The 10647-nt window shown below is 35.1% G+C and overlaps 1 long non-coding RNA gene across 1 annotated transcript in view; it reads left to right on the top strand.

Annotated features, from left to right (window-relative positions):
- Window positions 1–5483: 5483 nt before the first annotated feature.
- LOC149133533 (uncharacterized) overlaps window positions 5484–10647 on the top strand; it is a 125753-nt gene continuing 120589 nt past the window's right edge. Inside the window, exon 1 of the long non-coding RNA XR_016243291.1 lies at window positions 5484–5648. This is a non-coding gene — a long non-coding RNA (uncharacterized LOC149133533). The remainder of the gene's footprint in view (window positions 5649–10647) is intronic.

The following is a 10647-nucleotide window of genomic DNA, read 5'->3' as shown; positions in this document are numbered from 1 at the left end:
TGACTTGGCCACAAACAATATATCCTGGTATGAGGACAATATTACAATATATATATATATATACAAAATGGGACAAGAACGCAAAACATCCAGACAGTCAGGTGATACAAAAAAGGAACAACAAAACATCCAGATAGACGATACAAAGAAAACAAGGAAAGGGTCATTCAGAGTTTTCTTTTCTCGGTCAAGTTCTAGATTATCTTTGCAATTTTGGTTAGTTACATTCAAGATTGCTCCAATCTGGCCAGCCCCAAGGAAATACTAAGCTAAGAGCATTAGATTCCTTGGAAGAAAGCAGCGACTGTATATGAAAACAAGGACGAAAAAAACAGAGAATATTACACAAATACAAATAACAAGACATAACAACAGGTGTCTTTTGACTAAGGACAAATTAAATTAAGCTGATGTGTGTGGAAGTAAAGCCTTATGGCAGGGATACAAAATTTGATAGGCACAGGGAGGAATATAGATGTTGCGTGGACGATGGCCGAACCAATATATATATATATATAATTATGTATGCATGCATATTTATATAATTATGTGGGCATACATATATATGTGTATATATAATAATGTATGCATACAAGTATGTGAATAATGATATATGCAAACATATAGACATAGATATACAAGGGGGAAAATATTACCATCCTGGAAAATAGGTGAAGGTTAGTAGCAGGAAAGGCATCCATCCATAGAAAATCTGACTGAACAAATTCCAATACACCCACACAAACATTGAAAAGTACACATTAAAACAATGATCATGATGACAATGACGACGACGACGATGACGATAATGATGAAGATGATGATGATGATGATGATTTGTTAACAGCAGCAATAACACCAAGAACAACTCCAGGAACAGTGGCAACAACTACTACTACTACTACTACGTGCTACAACAATTTAAATGAAGGAGTCACTTCACAGTTATCCAACCTACAAGAAACAGTTGCCAAATTTTTCCCAAATACCACCACGTGGTTTTATAATGAAGAGCACATCATCCTGTGTGGTCCAGATGTACAAAAAGGCAGTTTGGTCACAGTTGGATTGCTTTTGCTCATAGTTCTATGTGATCATAGCAGACCTATGTCCTCTTTATTGTTGCTGCTACTGTTGTTGTTGTTGTTGTTGTTGCGTGACCCGGGGTTAAACAACAACAGAATGCATGACAAGAATGCACACAAATACTACTCCCTCTCTTTTCCTCCTTGTAGTTGATTGCCACTGCAATAACAACAACAATCACAAGAAGCCCCTCTATCAGCAGGAGCTAGAGAGAAGTGAGCAACAACAACAACAACACTACCAAAAATATAAATAAGAATAGCAAAGGTGGCAATAACAACAAAAAAACACCTGCAACGGTAGCTGCAACAATAATATAAAGAAACACCAACAAAAATAGCAACAACAACAACAACACACAAAGAATAATGGTAAGAACAATAAAAAGCAAAAATACACACAAGAATAGCAACAACAACGATAATGTCAGCAATAATGCTAACAACAAAAACTTATGACAAACAATAAAGAAAGCAACATTGCTAACATCAACAACAACAATTATATTAATATGGTGAAAACTTCTTTCACCAAACCATATTTCACTGCTTTTTCTTTTTGTTTTTGAATTCTTCGGGGAAGTACTGTGCATGCACACACACACACACACACACACACAAACACACACGCACAGACACACACACACATGTTCGCATGCATAAGTATATGTATGCATATGCGTGAGTGTGTGTGTGTGTGTACACATAAATATATATATATATATACATATATACACACATGCATGCACACATACATATATATACATATACACATATATGCTTATATATATATATATGTACACACACATACACATATTTATATATATGTCTATATATATATATATATATATATATATATATATGTATGTATGTATATATATATATATATATATATATATATATATATATATATATATATATATGTATGTATGTATATATATATATATATAGGCATATATATATATATATATAGGCGTAATTATATGTATATACATTTATTTATATATTATGCAAACATTTACGCTCACACACTTGTATAGACCCATACAGACACATTGTCATGTTACTCAAACAAATTGCGTGTTTGCATGTATGTTACTGTATGTAACTATTTGTTACTATGTGTATGCATGTTTACTTATTCGGGATGTGTGGTGGGTAACTTAGGGTTGCGAGCATTAGTGTAAGAGAGATATGAAAAAGAGAGAGAGAGAGGGAGAGAGAGGGAGAGAGGAAGAAAGAGAGAGTGAAAGAGTGAAAAAAGGGAGGGTAGAGAAATAGAGAGCGGGAGTGAGAGAGAGAGAGAGAGTGGGTGGTGTGTGTTGGTTTGTCCAATGTTGTTATTTATTCGTTATGATTAAGGTGTTTGGCTGTGATGACGACTTCATAAGAACATATAACGTCGATGGTCCAATATAAGGAAATATCTGGAGAAAGTCTTTGACCAAATTATCCATGCTTCATGCAACCGAATCAAAGAAATGGGCGGACACCTAGATTACTTGCTAAAATATCTCGCTACACAAGGTGGAAAGATTTGCAGAGGTGTGTGGTGAGGTGAGGCTTTTTGTTTTTTTTTTCTTATTTTTTTTCAATTTGTGTTTTTGTTGGTGTTGATGTTGTTTTTGTTGTCGTTGTTATTGGTATTGGTGTTTTGTGGTGGCAGTGGTTGTAGTGGTAGCAGTTGTGGTGGTAGCAGTTGTGGTGATAGCAGTTGTGGTTATGGTGGTGGTGGTGGTGGTGGCTTTGGTGGTGCTGTGTATGGTGGTCGTAGTTTGTGTGGTGGTGGTTGTGGTGGTAGCAGTTGCAGTGGTAGCAGTTGTGGTGGTAGTGGTGGCTTTGGTGGTAGTGTGTATGGTAGTAGTGGTTGTGGTGGTGATGGTGGTGGTTGTGGTTGTAGCAGTTGGGGTAGTAGTGGCTTTGGTGGTAGTGTGTATGGTAGTAGTGGTTGTGGTGGTGGTGGTGGTGGTTGTGGTAGTAGCAGTTGGGGTGGTAGCGGTTGTGGTGGTGGTGGTGTGTATGGTGGTCGTAGTTGTGGTGGTGGTGGTAGCAGTTGTAGTGGTAGCAGTTGTGGTAGTGGTGGCTTTGGTTATGATGTGTATGGTGGTAGTGATTGTGGTAGTGAATGTTGTTGCTGTGGTGGTAGTTGGTGGATGTTTATGTTGATGTTGTCACTGTTATTATTGTAGGCCAAGTTGCAGTTGCTGTTGTTTGCGTTGTTGATGTTGGTTTTGGTGTTGGTGGAGTGTTTTGTTGTTGTTCTTATTAGTACTGTTGTTAATGCTGAAATTGACAGTGTTGTTTGTGGTGGTGTTGGCAATGTTGATGGCTGTGTTGGTGGTTGTATTGTTAGTTGTATTGGTTTTTGGTATTGGTTTTTGTGATGGTAACACTGCTGCTGCTGCTGTTGTTAAAGGTGCTGTGTATTACTGGTTGTGCTGTTGTTGGTGTTGGCATTAGTGACAATGTTTCTGCCATTGGTTCTTGTAGTAGAATTACTACTAGTGTCATCTTCTTTTCTTTCTCTTGCTGGATCTGAAGGAAGGGGCATTGCCCATAGCCTCTACAAGCCCTCCTATACCACTAAGATTAGTGTTCTAGGAAGGATGTATTAAGCTATTGATTAGTGGTAGGCAGTGGAGGCGCAATGGTACAGTGGTTAGGGCCGCAGACTCGCGGTCATAGGATAGCGGTTTAGATTCCCAGACCGGGCGTTGTGAGTGTTTATTGAGCGAAAACACCTAAAGCTCTACGAGGCTCTGGCAGGGGATGGTGGCGAACCCTGCTGTACTCTTCCACCACAACTTTCTCTCACTCTTTCTTCCTGTTTCTGTTGTGCTTGTAATTCAAAGAGTCAGCCTTGTCACACTGTGTCATGCTGAATATCCCCGAGAACTATGTTAAGGGTACACGTGTCTGTGGAGTGCTCAGCCAATTGCACGTTAATTTCACGAGCAGGTTGTTCCATTGATCGGATCAACTGGAACCCTCGACGTTGTAAATGACGGAGTGCCAACAACTGTGGTGGGCATGATAGGTTTGGACCACAAGAGTGATGACAGAAGTGTCGGTCAGAAATATTTATGTACTGTTTCATGATAGATATTGCTATTGTTGATTTTTGTAATTTTTTTTATCCCCAGGTCAGTCCTGACCCCGAGAATCCATTTTGCTATGTATTCCAGCAATGACCATCCTGTCTTCATAAATGGTACACAAGATAACATTATTGAATGTTTCCTGTTCTTATTTAGGATAATAGGATATCAAGTGAGATCATGCAGCTATTTTGAGTGGGGTGGGGTCCCATGTCATGCAGTACAGTGTAGTAAAATATTACTGAAGCACCATATACTGTCGTGTTGCACAATGTAGTCTAATCACAATGTAGTTTAGTACCACAGCCTGTACAGAGCAGTGTTGTTGCATGCAATATCATGAGCATCCCTGAAGTACTACATATTGATATGCTGTACAGTTTGGTGAAACCATATTATGATATACTGCAGTTCTCTATAACATAGTTTATACTTGTTTTTTTCAGTAGTTTATGCTTGTTTTGTTTCAGTCTCAAAATGACCCTGACAGAGTAGGCAATCCACATATAAATAGATGTCTGTCCTAGAACAATATCAGATTTATCTGAAGCTGTAAAAATATATATACTGTCAAATGTAAATGTATCTTTTTTCTATATTCCACTATGGTCACAAAAAAAAAAAACAAGGAAATGATTTTAAATGAATTTTGACCCTAAATGGAACCTTCCTTAGAGGTTGTGTATGTTTCATCTCATTTAAATAACTTATTGTAATAGCTTAATAGTTCCATATAACTATTTATAATATCCTTCTGTAGTGTCCATTTTTTGATATCCTATTGTATTATTTTATTTCTATATCTTACTGATATAGCATTAAAATATCTCATTGTAAATCCTATTGTAACAGTCTATTGTAGTATGTTCTTATAATATTCTACAGTAATATCATACTGCAAAGTCCTATAATTTCCTATTGTATTATCCTGTGGTAGTATCTTATAAGAATATCCTATTGCAAAGTCCTATTTTGATATCTTATAGCCATATCTTCTGCTCTAAGTATGTTATTTTGTGTCATGACCTGTTGTTCAATCTAACCAGTGGGGTCTTTTCTATACTAATGTGTCATCTTCTTTCTCTGTTAAGTGGCAAAGAGGCAGAGTTGTTAAAGCATGAGATAGAAAGCCTTGAAGGATCTGTTTCTAATTTCTAATCTCTAAGATCAAATTCTGTAGAAGTCAACTTCACTTTTCGTCCTTGCAAAGCACCAATCAGGAACTGCTATTGATTCTCACCCCTCCCCCTATCTCTCCCCCTTATATCTCCCCCCTCTCTCCCCTCCCCCTCTCTCTCTGTTATGTTGTGCTGTGAGAATGGTCATGGGAGACTACTCATGTAACTCTTTTCTTTAGAGATAGATAGAGATTGAGCAAGGGAGCTGAGAGCTGCTTAGAAAAAAAAAAAACAGAAGGATATGCTACTGAAGTCATCTTAAGAACAACAAAGAAATAAAGAAAACTGTAAGTGTGCACAAAATTCTTACTGTTGAAGTTATGCTGACTTGAATTGTTGTTGTTTAGACCAGTTGAGCAATGAAAATGTAAGCATATAAATCAAAATATCTAAGCTTAGATTATTTTGTCCTCATACCTTGACCAATCTGTATTGTCCAATATGCTCCTCTTTCTCTTTCAAGATTGTAAGAGAGATTACACTCTTAGGGGGAATTTGGCTACTATTCATTGAAAGTCAGATGGCTAACACCTTGAGGCTCTTGTTGGCTTATTATTGCTATTATTGTAGTTGTTGTTTGCTATGTTCTGAGTTCAAATTCCACTGAGGTCGATTTTGCCTTTCATCTTTGCAGGGTCTATTAAATAAGTACCAGTTATCGACTTAATCCCCTCCCCCAAGCTGCCCTTGGGGAAAAATTTGAAATCCTTATTGTAGTTGTTGTTGTTTACCGTTCCTGGCATAGCTGTTATTAATGTTGCTGTTGTTACTGTTATTTATATTATTGTGGCAGGATAGATAACAACCTGGCAGAAACGTTAGCACCAGGTGGTGAACTGACAGAAATAAGGTGGTGAGCTGGCAGAAACGTTAGTACACCGGGCAGCCCCTTGTGGGCAATAAAGAAATAAGAAACGTTGGCACCAGGGCCAGATTAAGACCCATTGAGGCCCTAAGCACTTAAAAGATTTTGGTGCCCCTACAAAAGATTATGTAATTCAAAATATAAACAATAATAAACCATGAAATAAATTTTTATTTTTCAAAACGAAACAAAATAGTAAGAGGGAAAATAATGTTTATTTTTGTATACTTCCACTTTATTTATATTTTAAAAGATTTCCCCTACTTTCTGAATTGCAAAGTCTTTGATCAGATCCTCAAAATTAATCTTAGGTAACACATCTGCATCTATACTTAGAGATAAGGGCATCCCGAATATCATTTTCGCAAGTTTAAAGTGATTACTTTTGTGCTGTAAACCATTTACAATTTCTGTGGTGCCCCCTCCTTCCCTTGATGCCATAAGCACATGCGTATTTTGCTTAATGGTTAATCCAGCGCTGGTTAGCATACCAGACAAAATTTTGCTAAGTCCTTCATCCATCTTTAGGTTTTGAGTTCAAATACAATCAAGGTTAATTTTGTCTTCCATCCTTCTGGGGTTGATAAAATAAGTACCAGTTGCATACTAAGGTCGATAGCATCAGCTTGCCCCTTCTGCCAAAATTTCAGACCTGGTGCCTATAGTAGAAAGGATATTACTGTGTCAGGTGTTGTTGCTGATTTCACCTTGGTGGTTGTTCCTGTTTTGGTTCTTCTTCATCTTCATCATCATCATCATGCTCTTCATTTCATTCTTCTAGTTCTTCTTCTCCCCCTCTTTCACCTCTTCCTCTTCCACCTCCTTCTTGATATCACTGTTATCCACAGTTTTGTTGTTGTTGTTCCCTTCTCTGATTACACTGGGCCTTTCCTTGTTGTTCTTATTGCTGATGTCACTGTGATTGTTGTTGTTGTTGTTGTTGATATCACTGTGGCTTGTGTTGTTGTTGTTATTGCTACAGTTTTTCTCAGTTGTTATTGCTGCTGCCACTACTGCTACTGCTGCTACTGTTGCTGTTGCCACTTTGGTTCCAAGCTATTATTCCAGTCAGTTGGCCATTCTAATCTAAGTCTATTACCATATATCACACAAGACTTAATATATTAGGTAAAACCAGCCAACATTTCCTGAGAAACCTGATTAATAACCAGCCAACGTTAAAGACACTCTTTGAAATAGTCAACAACTCAACCAACATGGAACTGATTATCAAGGAATTTACTTTAAACTTTTCACATTTTCAATATCATTTTGTTATTATTATTATTATTATTATTATTATTATTATTATTATTATTATTCATTTTTATCTAATATGGTCTCATTTTCTCCCTTTATTGCCTTTGATTCCACATACTTCAATTCTATATTCTGTGATTATATATAAATATATGTATCCTTATACCTGTATATATATATGTGTGTGTGTGTGTGTGTGTGTGTGCATACCTACATACATACATATACATATATATGTGTATGTATATACACAGTCTATATTTGTCGACATATTATCTTTCCTTATGTTAAGTGAAGAGAGATGTATTGTTTGATCAGTCGAGTGAGTGGATAGACCTAATGGACAACCAGCCTCTGGGGTTTTGGTGTTTTGTATTTTGGGGTTGGTGCAACTGCTGTGATTATTCACAAGACATATTTACTCTCAGTAACTCAGGCCACTTAACAGCAAGTGAATGCCATTGCATGGCATTCTTCATCACAGTTTCTAGTAGTGATAGGTAAAATTTTGGAAAAAGTTTCAGAGAACCAAGTTTGAAACTTTGTATATGTACATGTGGCCTGAAAAAGTTTTAAAGCATTTTAGTTGACTTTCCATGATCAAGAGTACAATTTTACACACACTAGTCATTTCAATCCTAATTCCAGAACAAATGTCCAAATCTCTAATCGCTAATTACACAGCAAGATTCATATGTATTTATCAAATGTATGGCTATAAACCTTAATACTTATTTCTTCATAAAGCAGACTATGTTACTGCTTTGTTAGTACCTGTGGATAATATTTCATTTACTATATAAATGGTAAATGGTATGTATATATATACATACATATATATATATATATATATATATATATATATATATATATACACACACTTATATATATTGTTTGATCATTTCCTGCCACTCCAAAATTGTAATTGTTTTTCTCTTAGATTATTTCTGCTGCAATAGTGGTAACATGGAATTCTTCCATCACCTAGCTCTGATAAGATATTTGAGAAAAATTTTGTAAATATATCTTGTCCATTGAAAAATCCATACTTTTTGCAACTGAATATGGTACTGTGTTTAAATTGATGTAATGCTTTCATTGTTTGATTAATTGGAGCCACTTGAAATGGTGATATTGCATTAATACCTGACATCCTGTTATTTATTTGATATATATATATAATATAAATGATATATAAATATATGCATATATCCATACATATATGTGCATACCTACATCTACATGTATACATACATGCATATATGGGTACAGGACATCCCCAAAAAACGTTAAACACAATGAGAAATGAAAACAGAAAACGAACTTTTTTTTGAACAACGAAAAAAACAGAGAGACAAGACATGCAACATAAAGAATATTTACCTTCATCAGTTGTCCCTGTTCCATCTACTCCATGTTTCGAATGCAAGGACAATACGCGACTTCATTGGAACAGTCCTTCCCACAAAGCAAATTAAATAAAATTTGGAATTTTTTGCGGAGGGTGAAAGTGTTAACAAGAACAGGACAGTGAGACAGTAAAAACAAACAATAAGGGCTGTTAGGCCAAAGCGATAGAAAAATTATTATTTTTTGAACACTAGTAGACGTGAATGAGAGAAGAGACAAGAGACAGAAAAATCACGTCTTTATAAGAAGTCAGCAGATAGAAAGAAAGAATCCCTTTGGTCACGTGTCAGCGACGAGAGGGTCAAGGAGGAAGAGTGAGAGAGAGAGGGGGAACGGTGAAAGAGAGAGAAGACTAGAGAAAGGGTGGAAGAGAAAAAACAGAAAGGATGGAGAACAAGAGAGGGAGAGAGATAGACATGCATATATATATATATATATATATATATATATATATATATATATATTGTGAATCAGTTTAAGGAAAACAGTGAATAGAAAATATTCAATTTTTTATTATGCAAACTTTTATTTTCTTTTATCCCATACAAAGCGTTTCTGCAGGTATCATGGTACATCTTCCACATCTTTTAGTCTGTTATGATGCTACAATCCATCACGGGCTTTATCATCACATTTTGACTGCTAATTTAATTTCTTTGAAAAGCATACAGTCTCTATAGAGAGAACTGGATTTTTAGGCATGAAAATGTATGAAGAATAATTAACTCAACCAACTGAAAGTACATAAGCTTATGAATGTTAACCAGCATTACCAATTGATAGAAGTGCATATTAGTGCTGCTTGGATGATTTATCCCCATCAACCCAAATGTTTGGAAAATTTTGCAAACTAGACTATATATATATATATATATATATATATATTCTGCAGCACAGAATTTTGTCAGTGAACAGGTCGCGGTCTCAAAGCGTCGAAAATATTTTGACAAATTAAATTTAAATGTTGAATTGAATCTAACGGATTTTGTGTGTTATTTTAAATGGCTTATAAACACCTTCCTCGCTGCAATTGTTTTCATTCCGGCACACGATCTCAGATCAGGTCACTTGCTATGCAAGTACATCTCCCTATATATATATATATATATATATGTATATTCCTATATATATATATATATATATATATATATATATATATATATATATATAAGAATATTAGGGATAAAAATTCAAATTTACAAGTAAAAACTCAATAGTGTGGATTTTCATGGATGAGTTCATGTACTTTGGTTCTTTCCTCTAAATTATATATATATATATATATATATGCATGTATGTATATTTATAAAAAAGAAGTTTGAAAACGCCAATATATAAAAAAATTGAATTTTAATTTAGAATTTTCTCAGAGATATTTTTAACATGTTTCGGTTCTTGTAAAAACGAACCTTATCAAAAATACATATTTAAAAAAATGAAATTAAATGAAGAGTTCATAATTGTTCCTTACTGATGTCAATAGTCCATGTGGGGGCATTTTTTTTGTTGGTTGTAGCAGTAGTAGTGACCCTGTTGGTAATGTGTGTGTATATATATATATATATATATATATATATATATATATAGAGAGAGAGAGAGAGAGAGAGAGAGAGAGAGAGATATGTGTCTGTATATATGTACATATGTATGTAGGTGTATGTGTATATATATGTATGTACATTTGAGTATGTGTATGTTTGTGTCTTCTTGTCTTTACATGAAATAATGTTGTAAATGAATGTTATTCATTT

The sequence above is a fragment of the Octopus bimaculoides genome, chromosome 10, assembly GCF_046866305.1.
Source record: "Octopus bimaculoides isolate indiv1 chromosome 10, ASM4686630v1, whole genome shotgun sequence".
In the NCBI taxonomy this organism is placed as follows: domain Eukaryota; kingdom Metazoa; phylum Mollusca; class Cephalopoda; order Octopoda; family Octopodidae; genus Octopus; species Octopus bimaculoides.
This window is presented reverse-complemented; position numbering and strand designations above follow the sequence as displayed.